At 48.4% G+C, this 16770-nt stretch overlaps 1 pseudogene; it reads right to left on the reverse strand.

Annotated features, from left to right (window-relative positions):
- Window positions 1-573: 573 nt before the first annotated feature.
- Window positions 574-16770, reverse strand: LOC141022288 (disease resistance protein RPM1-like; annotated as a pseudogene).

Genomic DNA, 16770 nt, shown 5'->3' on the forward strand with positions numbered 1-16770 from the left:
CGCATCTGAAACTTGCAAAATCAGTTTCAGACTTTCAGTGATCCGTTCTGAGGATATATGGACAGCCAAAGATACAATATATATTCTATCAAGATGTAGGTGAGCGCTCTCGAGAAGGATGAACCTCAAGTTCGACGCACAGCACCAGACCGGGCCATTTGATTTGCGTCCTGGAAACATTGCTGCAGAAGTCACACGGTTCATTTCCAAGCATCTAAATGAATGAATCCGTGCAATACATACATCAGAAGTTCCAAGCATGGTCCGCCAAATGCAGGTTCTTCATCCATCAGATGAACACTCTCAAGTGAAAAAGGAAGAAATTAATAAGAGAAAATAAGTACCCTACTTTGGAAATTTCAGAAATTCCAAAATGGATAACAGAGGCATCAAGGTATTTAAATCAAACTGATCAAAGTGCTGAATCAAATACGTCCATAAACAATCACAGATAAAGGCATAACAGTTACTCCAGTTTTTCTTACATAGTAGTACTACTGACGGGTTTGACGCGTGTCAGGGAAACCCACTGTTTGTACCTTGTCGTGTACAAACTATGAGACTAAAAACCTGAAGCACGTCACAACCCTATTATTACAGTTCCAAAATAAGTAGTCACCCCGGAGTTCAAATACAATGTAGTGAGAAATTTCAGTTTTTCAAGACACATGGTGCCTTGTTGAAGAACATAGGGCCACAATAAAGACTTGTAGATTGATTGTTAAACAACAATATATGGTTGACATATAGCTATGGAGGCCGTTCTGAAACACCAGAAAATTGCACAAGACAGAAGAGCTTCTTCACCCCAATGGAATCTGCAAGGGAAAACAATTATAGTTTAATCTCATTACATTGCGTGGAGATCTCTAAACTGATGAACAAATGAAGGAATTGAGAAAAAAAAATCATGCTGTGAGAGATCAATGTCAGTAATTTGTATGTTGAGAAAAGTATACGATATGGACATAGATACATAACAAATTTCCTATAAAAGATTAAATCAAGGAAATAGGCATTTAATGAAATCAAGGAAAGACATGTGTGATATCTAATTTTTTTACTAGTATTTGGCAACAAATGAAGAGGCACTACATTGATAATGTGTAGAGATGACTAATCTTGTCAACTGATATGAACTAGTATTGTTTATGTTTTTAAGCGTGTAAAGCTCAATTTTATAAGTTCCTTATTATGGCGATTGGTTCTGATTTGTATTCATCTAGCCCGCACCAAATTAAAGTGGAAAATATTTCACAGTATAAGAAAATTGGTGAAATTATAGATAAATAGAGACTTACATTACAACTAGCGGCACTTGCATCAACGGCGACGACGACGATGAAGTATCAGGGGTATATGTTTGGTGAAACCGCAGTCTTGTAAAGCGGGGCGAAAGCCTTTTTCGGTAAACCGCAGTCTTGTCCTTGTACCATAGTCCTAAATTCTACTGGCATGTCCTTGAGGACCATTTGTTGGAGTGACGTTAAATTTTGGAATCCTGCTGGAACAATGAGCATACTTCTCAGACCAGTGAGCTCCATATAATTCAGGATCGGCATGGTCCCAGCCTCCACTTCCATGCAACTGAGCTGCTCCATGTCAGCTAAGTACAATTTCTCGAGCATTGGGAACCAACCTGCACTGAAAGTCATGATCTGCCCCTCGTAGACTCTGTAAAGGTAAAGTTGGACTAGATGCGACATGTGTGCAAATGAAGGAATTGGATCTGCTTGCAACCTGGACCACCCCATGCGTAGCTCTCTGAGTTTTCTGAAATCGCTGAATATTGCTGGGATAAGACCTCCTTGCAACTTGCCTCTCAGGTAAAACAATTCCAGATTTGGCAAAGGATCTAAGTTTTCCAGATCAAGAACTTCTTCCTTGGCATGAGAGATTATATCAAGATTAGAAAGGTGCGCCAATCTTGTGATGGAGGTCCATAATTCCTTAATGTGCTTACGCCTGACTTTTGTTATTTCAAGTCTTCGGAGTAACGTCAAGTTGCAAAGATTCATGACTAAATCTTTGTTTGCTTCCACATATCCCAGTACTTGCATATCCTTTAGAAGACAAATTCCGGAATATACTTTAGCACCTTGAAAGCAATCAAATATTCTTTGGTCATTATCATGCCAGACAAGAGTTTGCAGACGTCGGAGCTTAGTTAGCTTCTTTATTTCAGGCGGCAGTTCAACTACACGAGTTCCCAAAAGATTTAGCATTTGTAGCTGGGTCAACTTACACAATGCTTTGGGAACCACTTCAAGCTTTGTGTAAGACAAATCAAGGTAGCGCAAATTGAACGGAGTGGTCACAACATCCGGGAGCTTCGTTATCTCTGTGAATCGTAAGGACAAGACTCGTATCAATCTGAAATTTCCAGTAGCAGTTTCTACCCAGGAGGATGATACTCTACGATCAAACAAAATGAAGGATCGTATCTTCTCTCCACCGTCAAAAGTACCTTCAATGCTCTCAGCTTTCAGTACTGAAACACGTCGTGCTTCTCTGCTACGCATTGTAACATGAGAGCTATCCAGAAGAAGAGAAAAGTTCTCAATGTTAAACAACGTTCCATACACGTCACGTTACACGTTGAAGATCCTAACCAGGAGGTGTTCGGCATGATAGAGATAGACTTGGTTGTTAGGCTATTTAAACATATCACAATTGTAACTATCTCTATCTCCTCTTTTCCAAGTAATCTCTCCTGGAGAATCTCTCTCTGTAACGATCGTTGGGGTCGCGCCCCCCTTCTTTATAACACGAACCACGTCCCTCGAGAGAGGCAAGACGTTTTCCGCTATCGCACATGGTAGTCATAGCCTTCCTTTTCCCATCTGAAGCTTCTGTCGAATCCATCGAAGCCTAGCCATGTCTTCCTCCTTCGCCTCCGGTGCCTTCTCTTCCAACCTCAATAGCCAGGTCACCGAGAAGTTGTCCCGCACGAACTACGTGCTACGGCGTCTACGGCTACCTCGACGGCACCACACCGGAGCCGGCGAAGCTCCTCATCACCACCAAAGAAGGCAAGGAGACTTCATCACCCAACCCTCTCCACCCTTTATGGGTCCGGGAGGATCAGCAGGTCCTTGGCTTCCTGCTGGCCAACCTCACAAAGGAGGTTTTGGTCACGGTGACCACGGTCACCACGCCGAGCGCGCTCTGGACGACGCTCGCTGCCATGTTCTCGTCGCACTCGGCGAGCCGCATCAACATCCGCACCTCCACGGGCTAGATGCCGATTACCAACCTCTGGTATCTGCTCTCGACGCTCGTGTCACCCCCGTCACACTAGACGAACTCTACACCATGCTCTCCAACTTCGACCAGGGCTTGGCCCATTACCACGGGTCCGGCGGCGGCGGCTTCAAATCTTCAGCCAACATGGCGTCTGTTGGACGGGGTGGCGGCTCCCGTTCACGTGGCACTCCCCGCAACAAGGGGCGATCTGGCGGCGGCGGCGACCGCGGCTCCTCTCCTCAGCGCGCGGGCGGCAGGGGCCGCCGTCGCGGTCATGGCAGCGGCAACAGGACGCGCCCCGACACTCCAAGGTGCCAGATCTGCGGGAAACCTGGACACACAGCAAAAGATTGCTGGTACAGGTACGAGGAGGATGATGATGACTCCTAGGATGATGACAAGGTTGCTGCGGCGGCTGATGGGTCCTACGGCGTCGACACAAATTGGTACGTCGACAGTGGGGCCACAAACCACATCACCAATGAGCTTGAGAAGGTCACCATGAAGGAGAAATGCCGCGGCAAGGATCAAATCCACACTGCCAGCGGAGAAGGTATGAGTATATGTCACGTTGGTCATTCAATATTTCGTACCCCTAGACGTAAACTACATCTTAAGAAAATTTTGCATGTCCCTAGTACACATAAAAATCTTCTTTCTGTTCATCGAATTGCCATCGATAATCATGTTTTTCTCGAGTTTCACCCTTATTTCTTTTTGATCAAGGATCAGGCCACGTGGGAAATTCTCTATCGAGGTAGATGTGTTCGAGGGCTCTATCCGTTGATTCCATAGTTTAGAAGATTCAATAAACAAGCTTGTGGTGCCATCAAGCTTACGTCCACACGCTGGCACGATCGTTTAGGACATGCCTCTTTTTCTTTAGTTGAAAAGTTGCTTAGGAAAAATAAGCTCCCATTTGTTGGTGAGCTTCATGTGAAACTATTTGTGATTCATGTCAACGAGCTAAAAGTCATCAATTACCATATCCCGTTTCTACTAGTGTTTCTACCAAACCTCTACAACTCATTTTTTCTGATATTTGGGGTCCAGCCCCTCACTCTGTTGGTAGACATACTTATTATGTGAGTTTTATTGATGACTACAGTAAATTCTCTTGGATCTATCTTCTCAAACGAAGATCATATATGCTTCAAGTTTTCCAAAATTTCCAAGCTCTTGTTGAACGCAAGTTTGATAGCAAAATCATCGTTGTCCAATCAGATTGGGGGGGGAGTACGAAAAGTTGAACTCCTTCTTCCAAAACCTTGGTATCTCTCACCAAGTATCATGCCGACATGCTCACCAACAAAACGGTTGAGCTGAACGCAAGCACTGACACATTGTAGAGGTCGGTCTTGCTCTTTTGGCAAGAGCCTCCATGCCTCTCCAATTTTGGGATGAAGCATTCCTCACTGCCGTTCATATTATCAACATGCTACCCAGTCGTGTCATTAATAATGAAACTCCGATAGAGCGCCTTCTTCACACAAAACCTGACTATAAATCTCTTCGAGTCTTTGGGTGTGCATGGGCCAAACCTCCGTCCTTACAACAATCGCAAACTCATGTTTCGATCCAAACAGTGTGTCTTCCTAGGATACAGCGCCCAGCATAAAGGTGTCAAATGTCTAGATGTCTCCACAGCTCGCGTTTACATCTCACATGACGTTGTATTCGATGAAACCAAATTTTCATTTGCTGATCTTCACCCTAATGCTGGCGCCCTTCTTCGAAAAGAAATCCTTCTTTTGCCTCCTCATCTCACTAGTTTTGATCAAGGGGGACAAAATATTGATGATCAATTACTGACTAACCCATCTAATGATATGCATGAGCTTCATGTTCATGAAACAGGAGAAATCCACGAAGAAATTGCTGCTGAAAAAAATTCGGATGGTTCATATTTTATGTGTCCCACCAGAGGAGACAGATCCTCCTCGGGATCCGTCCAGGAGCAGCGGGTCAGATCCGCCTTGGGATCACCGCCCACTGACGCGGCAGGTGCAGGCGAGCGCGCGGTCTCCCCAGAATCCCGCAGCGCTGGCCCCGCGGATGACACGCGGGCTTCGTACGCTGGCTGCGTCGGCTCTCCTGCTCCACGCCAATCGCCGCCTTCCACCTGGCAGGCTCCGGGTGGCCCAGGAGCCGCACGCTACTCCACCCAACCGGTGACGTACAAACGGTGCGCCGGCGCGCGGTCCAGGGAGGGTGCGGGACCTGATGCGGGTCCGACCGGCACGGAAAACCGCGTGGGACCTGGCGCGGATCCGACCGGCGCGGAAACCCGAGTGGATGCTCCTCCGGGATTTTCTGCGGCTACTCCAGGCGTCTTGCATCGCGTCTCAAACTCAGAAGATCCGACGCTGCTGGGTGGCGCTGCTGCCGAATCCTCCTCGGGTTCTGGTGCAGCCAATGATTTGAGAACTGCAGGATCTTCTGTGGCAACAGAAACGAGCACTCAGCAGCCACGTCGCACACGTCTTCAACAAGGGGTAATTCAGCCTATCAACTACAAGCATATAACCAAGTATGGTATGGTTTGTTTCACATGTGAACCAAATGAACCTAATACCCTTGAAGCAGCGTTGTGTGATGAGAGGTGGAAGAAAGCTATGAATGAAGAGTATATGGAATTGAAGAAAAACAAAACATGGCATTTGGTTCCCCCACAGCAAGGTAAAAATTTGATTGATTGCAAGTGGGTTTTCAGGATTAAAAGAAAAGCTGATGAAACTATTGATCGTTATAAGGCTAGGCTAGTAGCAAAAGGATTTAAACAGAGATATGGCATAGACTATGAGGACACGTTCAGTCCAGTGGTAAAGGCTGCCACCATTCGTCTTGTCCTATCTATTGCGGTTTCCATAGGATGGAGTCTCAGACAGCTTGATGTTCAGAACGCGTTTCTCCATGGTGTTCTGGAAGAGGAAGTGTACATGAAACAACCTCCTGGGTTTGAGAGTAAGAATGCTCCTTCTTATGTGTGCAAGCTTGATAAGGCACTGTATGGGTTAAAACAGGCTCCAAGGGCATGGTATGCTCGTCTCTGTCACAAAATGCAAGCACTTGGTTTTGTTCCCTCTAAATCTGACACATCATTGTCCATCTACAACAAGATCAACACATGCATATTTATTCTCATATATGTTGATGATATTGTTGTAACCAGCTCATCTGATGAAGCTATCAGAGGACTTCTTAAGGATCTAAGTGCAGATTTTGCTCTAAAGGATCTTGGTGACTTGCACTATTTTCTTGGGATTGAGGTGAAGAAGCACAAAGATGGACTTCTCCTCTCTCAAGAAAAGTATGCCACCGATTTGGTTAAGAAGGCCGGGTTATAGGGATGCAAGCCTTCTCCTACTCCGTTGTCTAGCTCGGAAAAACTATCTCTTGTAGAAGGTGAGCCCTTGAATCAAGAGGACATCACAAAATACAGGAGTCTGGTAGGAGCTCTTCAGTATCTCACACTTACGAGACCTGATCTATCCTTTGCTGTTAACAAAGTCTGCCAGTTCCTTCATGCACCTACCAATTTTCATTTGACAGCTGCAAAACGTATAGTTCGATATGTGAAGCATACTCTGAACTTAGGACTGAACTTCAGCAAATCACCCTTCACTCTTGTCAGTGCATTCTCTGACTTTGATTGGGCAGGCTATCTTGATGACATACGCTCCACTGGTGGTTTTGCAGTATTCTTTGGACCAAACTTGATATCATGGTGTGCACGTAAACAGGCCACTGTATCCAGGTCGAGTACAGAGGCAGAATACAAGGCGTTGGCTAATGCCACAGCTGAAATAATATTGATTCAGTCCATGTTGAAGGAACTTGGTGTACAAAGTAAACAAGCTCCCTGCTTATGGTGTGACAACCTTGGTGCCACGTATCTCTCTGCAAATCCGGTGTTTCATGCCAGGACAAAGCATATAGAGATCGATTTTCATTTTGTCAGAGAAAGAATTGCTCAGAAACAACTTGACATTCGCTTTGTGCATTCCAGAGATCAACTTGCAGATGGATTCACAAAGCCCTTGCCTACAAGAAGTTTTGAAGACTTCAAGCATAATCTCAACTTAATGAAGTTGTGATTAAGGGAGGGTGTTAAACAACGTTCCATACACGTCACGTTACACGTTGAAGATCCTAACTAGGAGGTGTTCGGCATGATAGAGATAGACTTGGTTGTTAGGCTATTTAAACATATCACAATTGTAACTATCTCTATCTTCTCTTTTCCAAGTAATCTCTCCTGGAGAATCTCTCTCTGTAACGATCGTTGGGGTCGCGCCCCCCTTCTTTATAACATGAACCACGTCCCTTGAGAGAGGCAAGACGTTTTCCGCTATCGCACATTCAATTGTGCACTTGCTTATAACTATATCTCTTAATGGGTAATGCATTTGGAATGTCTGAGCCATGCCATCAGCATCCCTCTGGACCACTTGAAGAAGTGAACGTTGAGCGATTTCATTGAGATACTCATTCCCTACTTCCTCCATAGTTATACTTGGCCCCCTTTCTTGTACGAAGCCTTCAACTATCCATAACCTAATAAGGTAATTTCTTCGAATCTGAAAGTCTTCGGGAAATATGCCACAGTATAGAAAGCAGTTTTTCAGATTTCCTGATAAAGAGTTGATGCTAATGTCCAGGACATTCATTACAGAGTTGAGCTCTGGGTTGTTAACTATCTGCCAATCTAGCTGATTATAGAAAGATTTCCATTCATTTTCATATAGCTTTTTGTGTGACAGCAAACTTCCAATGGCAACAATAGCTAGTGGCAACCCTTCACACTTGCCCACAATTTTTTCTGCCCAACAAATGAGACTCTGAGGACATGTTTTCCCTTCTATTCTTGGAAAGGCTTTTTTACAGAAGAGATCCCACCCTTCTTCCTTCCCAAGCATTTTAAGTTGAATGCAGTGCTTATCATCTGCTAAGGAAGAAACATCTTCATTTCTTGTAGTTATGATGATCCTGCTTCCTTTGTTGCTTATACCCAGTGCATGATTTAATAATTTCCACGCATCTCGACTCCACATGTCATCCAAGACGATCAAATACCTTTTGTCCTGCAAGAAGTTCGTCAGTGTATGCACCAAGCTTGCAACATCGGTTGTGGCGACCTGATGAGGGATGTCCTTTTCCTTCGCCTGGAGCTGCTTTAATATTTCCCTCAACAGATGTTCAATGTTGTAACTTTGAGAAACTGAAATCCATGCAAAACAGTTAAAATTCTGCTTAATTTCATCCTTTTTATAGACCTGACGGACAAGAGTCGTTTTGCCTAAACCACCCATACCACAGACATAAACGATTGTTCGCTCTTCTTGCCCGTGTATCAACTGTTGCACAAGCCATGACGTTTCTTCTTCAAACCCAACCACCTCATCCTCGATGTTTAGACATGTTGAGTCCAGAACATTTTCCAGCTGGCCATTCTGGCCTGTGTGGTTTTTTTTTTCTTGGAAAAGGGGGACTCCCCGGCCTCTGCATCAGGTGGATGCATACGGCCACTTAGATAAATAAAATAGGTTCAACAATTTCGAATAGTCGTAAAAGAAAGCAACGTCGAGCTCACATAGACCTCGACACGAAAACAAAAAAAGGCCATAAAGCCACAACCGGCTGGCAGAAATAAAGGTAGGAAAACTAATTGCCTATCCTATTACATGACCGCCATCCAAACCGGTTGAATATATCCCGCGCTACCATCTCCCACCGGACAGATCCAGTAACCAAACGCTCCCTGGCCTCCGTCGGAGTGAGTAGGGACCACATGCGGATCAACGCCGTAGCACGGAATACAACCTGCAAAAAATGAATAGTAGTTATTCTGTTAAAAGCCAAATCATTTCTGCAGTTCCAAATTGCCCATAACAACGCACAAACTCCTACACGAATGTGTCTAGCTGTAACGGACTCTATCCCATCCAGCCACGTTCCAAATAACGACCCGACCGAACTCGGAGGAGTAATGTTAAAAGCAATTTGCACTGAGCGCCACAAAATTCTTGCCAACGGGCACTCAAAGAATAGATGCTTAATGGTTTCATCCCGATCACAGAAACTACACCTAGTAGATCCTGTCCAATTGCGCTTAACCAAGTTGTCCTTTGTTAGAATGACCTGTTTATGGACAAACCACATAAACACTTTGATTTTCAAAGGAACTTTGACTTTCCAAACATGTTTGGAGTTAGGAATGACACTCGAGTTAATAACATCGATGTACATCGATTTAACGGTAAATTGTCCAGACCTAGTAAGTTTCCAACACAACTGATCGGGCTGGTGCTGTAGCTGAACCTCCATCAGTCTACGCACCAGATGAAGCCAAGCTTCCCATCTATTACCAACAAGCACCCTCCTAAACTGAATATTAAGGGGGGTGGCCTACATAATCGTTGCCACAAGCGCATCACGACGATGCACAATACGATACAGAGTTGGGTACTGTAATGCCAAAGGTGTCTCACCAAGCCAAGTGTCCTCCCAGAAGCGAGTATCGTTACCATCGCCGACTATAAACTTTGTTCTATTAAAGAAGATTGTCTTAACTCTCATAAGCCCCTTCCAAAATGGTGACTCAGTTGGTCTCACTGTCACCTGTGACAAAGTTTTGGATTGCAGATACTTGTTACGAAGTATCTGTGCCCAAGTCGCATCAGTCCCAACTGATAGCTTATATAGCCACTTACTAAGCAGGCATCTGTTCTTGACCTCAAGATTCTCGATACCCAACCCCCCCCCCCCCCCCCCCCCGATCCTTGGGACGACAAATAATATCCCACTTGGCGAGTCTATACTTTCTCTTAAGATCATCACTCTGCCAAAAAAATCTTGACCGATAGAACTCCAGCCTTTTCCTAACCCCAACTGGAACCTCAAAGAAAGATAGGAGGAACATCGGCAAACTTGTGAGCACTGAATTAATAAGAATTAACCGGCCTCCATAAGACAGAAGTTTGCCCTTCCAGCAACTAAGTTTCTTTTCGAACCGATCTTCGATACATTTCCACTCTCTGTTCGTGAGCTTACGATGATGAATGGGTATACCTAGGTAAGTAAAAGGTAAAGCCCCTAATTCAAAACCAAACAATTGCCTATAAGCCTCTTGTTCCTCCTTGGCTCTACCAAAGCAGAACAACTCGCTTTTATGAAAGTTAATCTTTAAACTGGACAATTGTTCAAATAAACACAACACCAGCTTCATGTTTCTCGCTTTTGCCAAGTCATGCTCCATAAAGATGATTGTATCATCAGCGTACTGCAAAATGGACACACCCCCATCAAATAGGTTGGGCACCAAGCCACCTACCTGACCGGCGTTCTTTGCCCTGCCTATGAGAATGGCCAACATATCGACTACAATGTTGAACAATATAGGGGACATTGGATCTCCTTGCCTCAGGCCTTTGTGTGTCTGAAAATAATGACCTATATCATCATTTACTTTAATTCCAACACCACCTTTTTGCGTAAAGGATTCTACCTGGCGTCGCCAGGCCTCATCAAAACCCTTCATGCGTAAAGCCTGTTGAAGGAAAGGCCATTTGACTTTGTCATATGCTTTTTCGAAATCCACTTTGAAAACAACCCCATCCAGCTTTTTCGTGTGGATTTCATGGAGCGTTTCATGTAGGACCACAACACCCTCAAGGATGTTCCTGTCCGGCATGAAGGCAGTTTGGGTAGGCTGCACAACAGCATGCGCGATCTGTGAGAGCCTATTGGTCCCGACCTTGGTGAAAATTTTGAAACTAACATTAAGAAGACAGATTGGCCTGAATTGCTCAATTCTCACAGCCTCTGTTTTCTTAGGAAGAAGGGTGATCGTTCCAAAATTTAGCTGAAAAAGATGAAGCTGCCCAGCAAACAGATCATTGAACAAAGGCAACAAATCTCCTTTAATGATAAACCAGCATTTCTTATAAAACTCCGCTGGAAATCCATCTGGGCCCGGCGCTTTGTTATTTTCCATTTGTGAAACGGCCTCAAATACCTCTTTCTCGGTAAAAGGAGCCGTCAGAACATCATTCTCCACAACTGTGAGCTGAGGAACATCCTCAATCCTGGACTCATCTAGAGACACACAGTTATTTTCTGGAGGGCCAAACAACTGCTTATAGAACTCAGTAATGTACAATTTTAGGTTCTCCTGTCCTACAATTGTACCCTCATCTTGCTCAAGCTGAAAGATCCTCTTCTTTCGATGCTTGCCATTAGCAATCATGTGAAAAAATTCAGTGTTCGCGTCCCCCTGGACTACTCTCCGAACCTTGGCCCGCAACGCCCACTTCAACTCTTCTTCCCTAAGAAGTTCTTTCAGCCTCAATTCCGCGTCCAGCTTGGCATGAAGCTCCGCGACTGGCAGAAGCGTGGTTTCTGCCTTTACATCCAGGGACTGAATAAGGGACAGAAGCCTTTCCTTTTCAACCTTATAAATCCCGCTAAGATGCTTAGCCCATCCACGCAGGAAACTCCTCAAGTGCCTGATCTTATTCTGCCAGCACTGAAGCGCAGTCTTTCCTCCTGAATCCTTAGCCCACTCTCTAGCCACAAGATCAAGGAAGCCTTCACGTTCAAACCAAGCCATCTCAAAGGAGAACACATTCTTGTTCCCCAAGTGGGAGGGCTGACCAGAGTCCACAAAAAGCGGCGTGTGGTCAGAAATACCACGGGACAAGGCCTGGACTGTTACTAGAGGAAACTTCTGTTCCCAATCGACACTAGCCAACACACGGTCCAACTTCTCATACGTCGGATTTGGCAGCGCATTAGCCCAGGTGAATTTTCTGCCCGAGAGCTCAATTTCTCTCAGGTTCAAACTCTCAATGATAGTATTGAACATGAACGACCATCTGCCGTCAAAGTTATCATTGTTCTTATCCTCACGCCTTCTAATAATATTGAAATCACCCCCCACCAGGTACGGCAACTGCTCGGAACCACACATCCGAACTAGAGCAGCCAGGAAATCGGGCTTGAGCTCGGGCTGCGCAGCCCCATAAACCGCAACCAGAGCCCAGTTAAACCCATCTTCCTTCGACCGCACCCGGAACTTGACTGCAAAGTCACCCATAACCACACTGCGAACCTCAAGCGTCTTGCACCTAACGCCGAGTAAGATTCCACCCGATCTCCCTCTCGGCGGCAAGCAATGCCAATCAAATTCAATACCCCCCGACAAAGAATTTAGAAATTGAGGCGCAAAATTATCTCTCCCCGTCTCCAAAAGAGCGATAAAATCTAAGTGATGTTCGACAGACGCCTCAGCAAGAAACCTTCTTTTAGCCAAGTCCCTTAGACCTCTGCTATTCCAAAAGATTCCTTTCATAGTTCATCGTAGAATTTTTTTGCCGAACGCATCCTAGCACTCCTACGCACTGCGGACAACGGGTATACCTTCTGTTTCCACTTGCGCTTTGGGATAGCTTGACTAAGCAACTGGTCCTCATACCCAGTGTCAGAGGGGCTTGCCAAAACTATCTCAGTAGAGACATCCTCTACCCCTGCCTCAGAACTAGAAGGCAAAAGATCCGCACAAAAATTGTCAAGCACCCTGACCCCGAGCGCATCAACCTCCGAATCACACATGGGTTTAACAGCCGCAATATTGCGAATCATCTCTAAGGCCCGCTCACCCTCTAGGTCAAGTAGATCATTAATAGAATTAGTAATTTCAGTTTCATTACTACCAAGAGAAACTCCTAATTGATTTGCATTATCAAGAATTTCATCATTTGAAAAATGCAAAATGGAATTGGAAGTATTGACCGACATACCAGTAGTGACCTCGACATCACGAAGCTTGGCCGCCCTCATGGCGCACCGTTGCTGGATGTCGTCCACATCCGGATGTGCCTGGAGACGGTCACTCACCCGACGCCCCTCAGACATGGGATCCTGGATCCCGCCAAACGCAATGACCTCCTCCCGAGAGATCGCGGACGGGGTATGGCCTCCTGCCTCACCCCAACCCGTAGTCCGAGCGACCTGCATGGGCCTCCCCACAGTCGCGCCAGTAGGAGAACGGGACGGCTGGCGCACCCCACCAGACGAGGCCATCACCGAGGGTGGTGGAGACATAGCCAGGACCGCCCGTCCTGGCTCCCCAACCTGCACCGGAGAGGCCACCACCATAGGAGAAAGCTCCGAAGCCACCTGCCCCGAGCCCACTCCGGAAGGCGAAGCCGGCACCATCCGAGAAGAAGACGCAACGGGAGAAGAAGTATCCGAGTCCTCCTGACCCGGACCTCCTCCCAGCGAAGAAGAGGACACGGGAGCCACCTGCCCCGCATCCCCGTCCTCAGCACAAAAAGAACCCGAAACCGCCTGGCCTATGGCTCCTCCCTGCACACCAGGCCCGGTAAGCTGCGGCATCTCCTGAGGGGGAACCACACACTGACCAGAAGAGGGAGTGGCCACCTGCCGACTCACCTCCTCCGCCCCCCTGTCCGCAAGTGATGAAACCCCGAGATCCCCAGAACCCGAGTCCACAGCATCCAGAAAATCCAAAGCAGGCAAAGCGAGCTCAAAGGCCTCCTCGGACTCAACCCGATCGCTCCACAACCTCGGCGGTGCAGAAAAAGGTTCGAAGGATCCAAATCTCAACGACTTCGAAGGCACCGAGGAGGGTTGGGCAGCTCCATCCCCGGTCGTCGCGGTCTTGGACCCCGGCCCCATGGACAGCTGTCGTCCAGAGTCCTCGACCGGCGGTTCCTGAACTCCCGCGCCACCGTCACCCTCATGCATATCAACGTCAGACACGTGAGGCGGCGCAGACAGAAGGCTCTCGTCCTCAAACTCAATAACCAGATTATAAATCCTGCCTCGATAAGCCCACTTAACCATTTCCGGCACATATTCAACATTCAGAATACTGACCAGAACCCGAGCAATCCCTTGAGCTCTGGTGAAAGCCATGTCCACACGCTCAGGCTTCCCCACAAGAATGCCCAAACTGGCCACAACCCGAGCATCCTGCAGTAGAGAGGAAGGTGCCCCGGAAAAGCGTAGCCACGCTTGTGTAAGCGGTACGCCCTGAGGCTCAACAAGCTTCCATTCCTGAAACTCAAGGATACCATGAGTACCCGGCACCTTACACATCCCAAACTCAGCAACCGCTGCAGATCCTCCACAGACGGGCACTCGACCCTGAACATCTTATCAGCAAGACCGACAAGGTCCCACTGGAAATCCCCAGGAGCCAGCTCTCGAAGCCTCTGCACGATCTGTGCCTCAGACAGCTCCCCTCTGGTGACCTTGACAATCCCCGTGGTCTTACTCGGAGACTCGTCAGGCACCTCGTGCTCAGTTGGAGACTCGAAAAAAGTTAGCTCGGCACAGTATACTCCATACATCTTGAGTGAAGGTGCCTGATCGCGCAGTAACGGAAAATCCCCAGATTCATGTGCCAGTTTACCACAGGTATCACATAAACGTGCCACACACTCCGCAATGAAGTGACCCTTGTCTCCGCAACGATAGCAAAGCATCTTTTCCTTCCTGCGCGCCCACTTGGACGCTCTATCAGACTCAGCCCTGTCCATCATCTCTGCGGACACATCAGGCATAACCTCATTCTTAGGAACCGGAGCAGAAGCAAGATCCGTCACTACCTCCATAGCGTGGTCGGACAACACAGGCTCCTCTGCAGCCCCGCTATCAGTCATCTGCTCGACAACGACCGGTGGTGGCGGCGGTCGTGGACGGTACCGGCCCCCTCGCCCGCCCCGACCACCACGATGCCCTCGGAAGCCACCACGCTGCCTAGAATCCGGACCAGAAGCACCCTCAAGAAAACCACCCTGGGGGCCCAGGAACGGTCGCTCGGCCGAACCGTCGCTCTGCCAAGCGTAGCCTCGGCCGCCACCCGTCGACGACGAGCCACGGTGCACACCTGCCCCATATGCGTCAAAACCATCGTCTCCCCATTGTCCCCGAGGCGCGGCATTAGCACCAGCCACAGGTTTGGTGACGAAGTGGGGTGGCGGTGCTTGCCTAGGCAGATGTCCCACAGCCCCCGTCGCCCTCGTCGTTGGCGGCTTAGTCGTCGTGCCGCCCCGACCCGCAGCCCCACCAGTCTGCCCACCACGACTAGGCGCCAATCCCGAGGCCGCAATCACCGGTACGCGAGCTCCGGCAGACGCCGTGGCACCACGCCCCACGGCCGCACCCGGCAACGTTCCGCCGCGCCCTCCCGCGAGCGGCATGGGGGGCACCGCGCCACGGCCAGCTCCACGACCGGAGGCAGCAGATGGCGGCGCACAGCAGTCGCCGCAGCACGGCCACCGCCCGGCGCAGTCCCAGCGCGACCCGTCCCAGGGAGCTCGGCCGGTCTCTTCCCCGCCACACCACGTCCCGCCATGGACACTAGCGGGGGATGCGACGAGCACGGCCGCCAGGATCCGCCCGCCGATGAGGGAGGCGCCGCACCAGAACCCTACGGCGCGAGCAGGGAGAAGATGAAACTGGTCGACCACTGCATGCCTCCCTCACGTCCTTTTCCAGTAATACTAGGCCCGGCCCAACTGCAGTCCCTTCGCACTGGGCCACATACCCAGCCGAAGGAGGCCCAGTAGCCACCGGAGGCCCACACGCGCCAATCAGGGAATTCAAAGGCAGGGCCCTCGCCGCCGCGATCCCGATCGAAGCCGCCGACGCCGCCTGCTGCCGGCCGGCCGCCGCACGGCAGCCCTTCTTCCGTCTGACCACAGCCGTCCACGCCTCCGGCGCAACCAAATCGAATACAGTAAGTTTGGGCAGACTTACCTTGGGAATTGGACCCCTCTAGGGCCGAGGTGCGTTCGCCGCCGTCCTCCGACGCACGACACGCCGGAGCAGCTCCATCTTCTCTCCGGGCCGCAGGCCGTTCCTCGCCGGGTCCTCGGGAGGGACGACCTTCTCCACAATATCTGCCACCTCGTCCTCATCTTGGCCGGAGCAAGCCTCACAGAGTATATCTGAGGGAGTAGGCGAGCAGGTCGTCGAGCCTCCGGAGCGCCCGTCGTCTACCTCGTCATCACCGCTGTCATGGCCTGTGTGGTTAACTTCTCCTTCTACACTGATTGCAATACCATAACGATCTCTCATGCTTGTGAGCTTCGAAAGGCGGACCTCAATCTGCTTAAGCTGTTCAGTAATGCTTCGCCAACCACCCGCATGTTTGGAGCGACGCCATAGTTTCGTCAGTGAACTACTACCTTATGTATTTGATTGTCCAAGAAGGTATTCATACCCATCAATTACATCCTCAGCATCATGTGAAACCTACTTTACCTCCTCAAGCCAGGCATCAAAAGCTAAATTACGTGATGAGCGCATCGGCACTTGCACTAGAAAAGCTTTCATTACTTTGAATTCAATCTCAATCTGCCTCATGTTGTTCTCAGCTTCAAGTAAATGTGATGCTTCTTTGCCAATCCGTGAGCCTATTGCATTTAGAGCATCTCGCCCCAAACTAGCAGCAATTTTCCCAAGCACGACATAAACCACAGCCTCTGCCAT

The sequence above is a fragment of the Aegilops tauschii genome, chromosome 5, assembly GCF_002575655.3.
Source record: "Aegilops tauschii subsp. strangulata cultivar AL8/78 chromosome 5, Aet v6.0, whole genome shotgun sequence".
Taxonomy (NCBI): Eukaryota; Viridiplantae; Streptophyta; class Magnoliopsida; order Poales; family Poaceae; genus Aegilops; species Aegilops tauschii.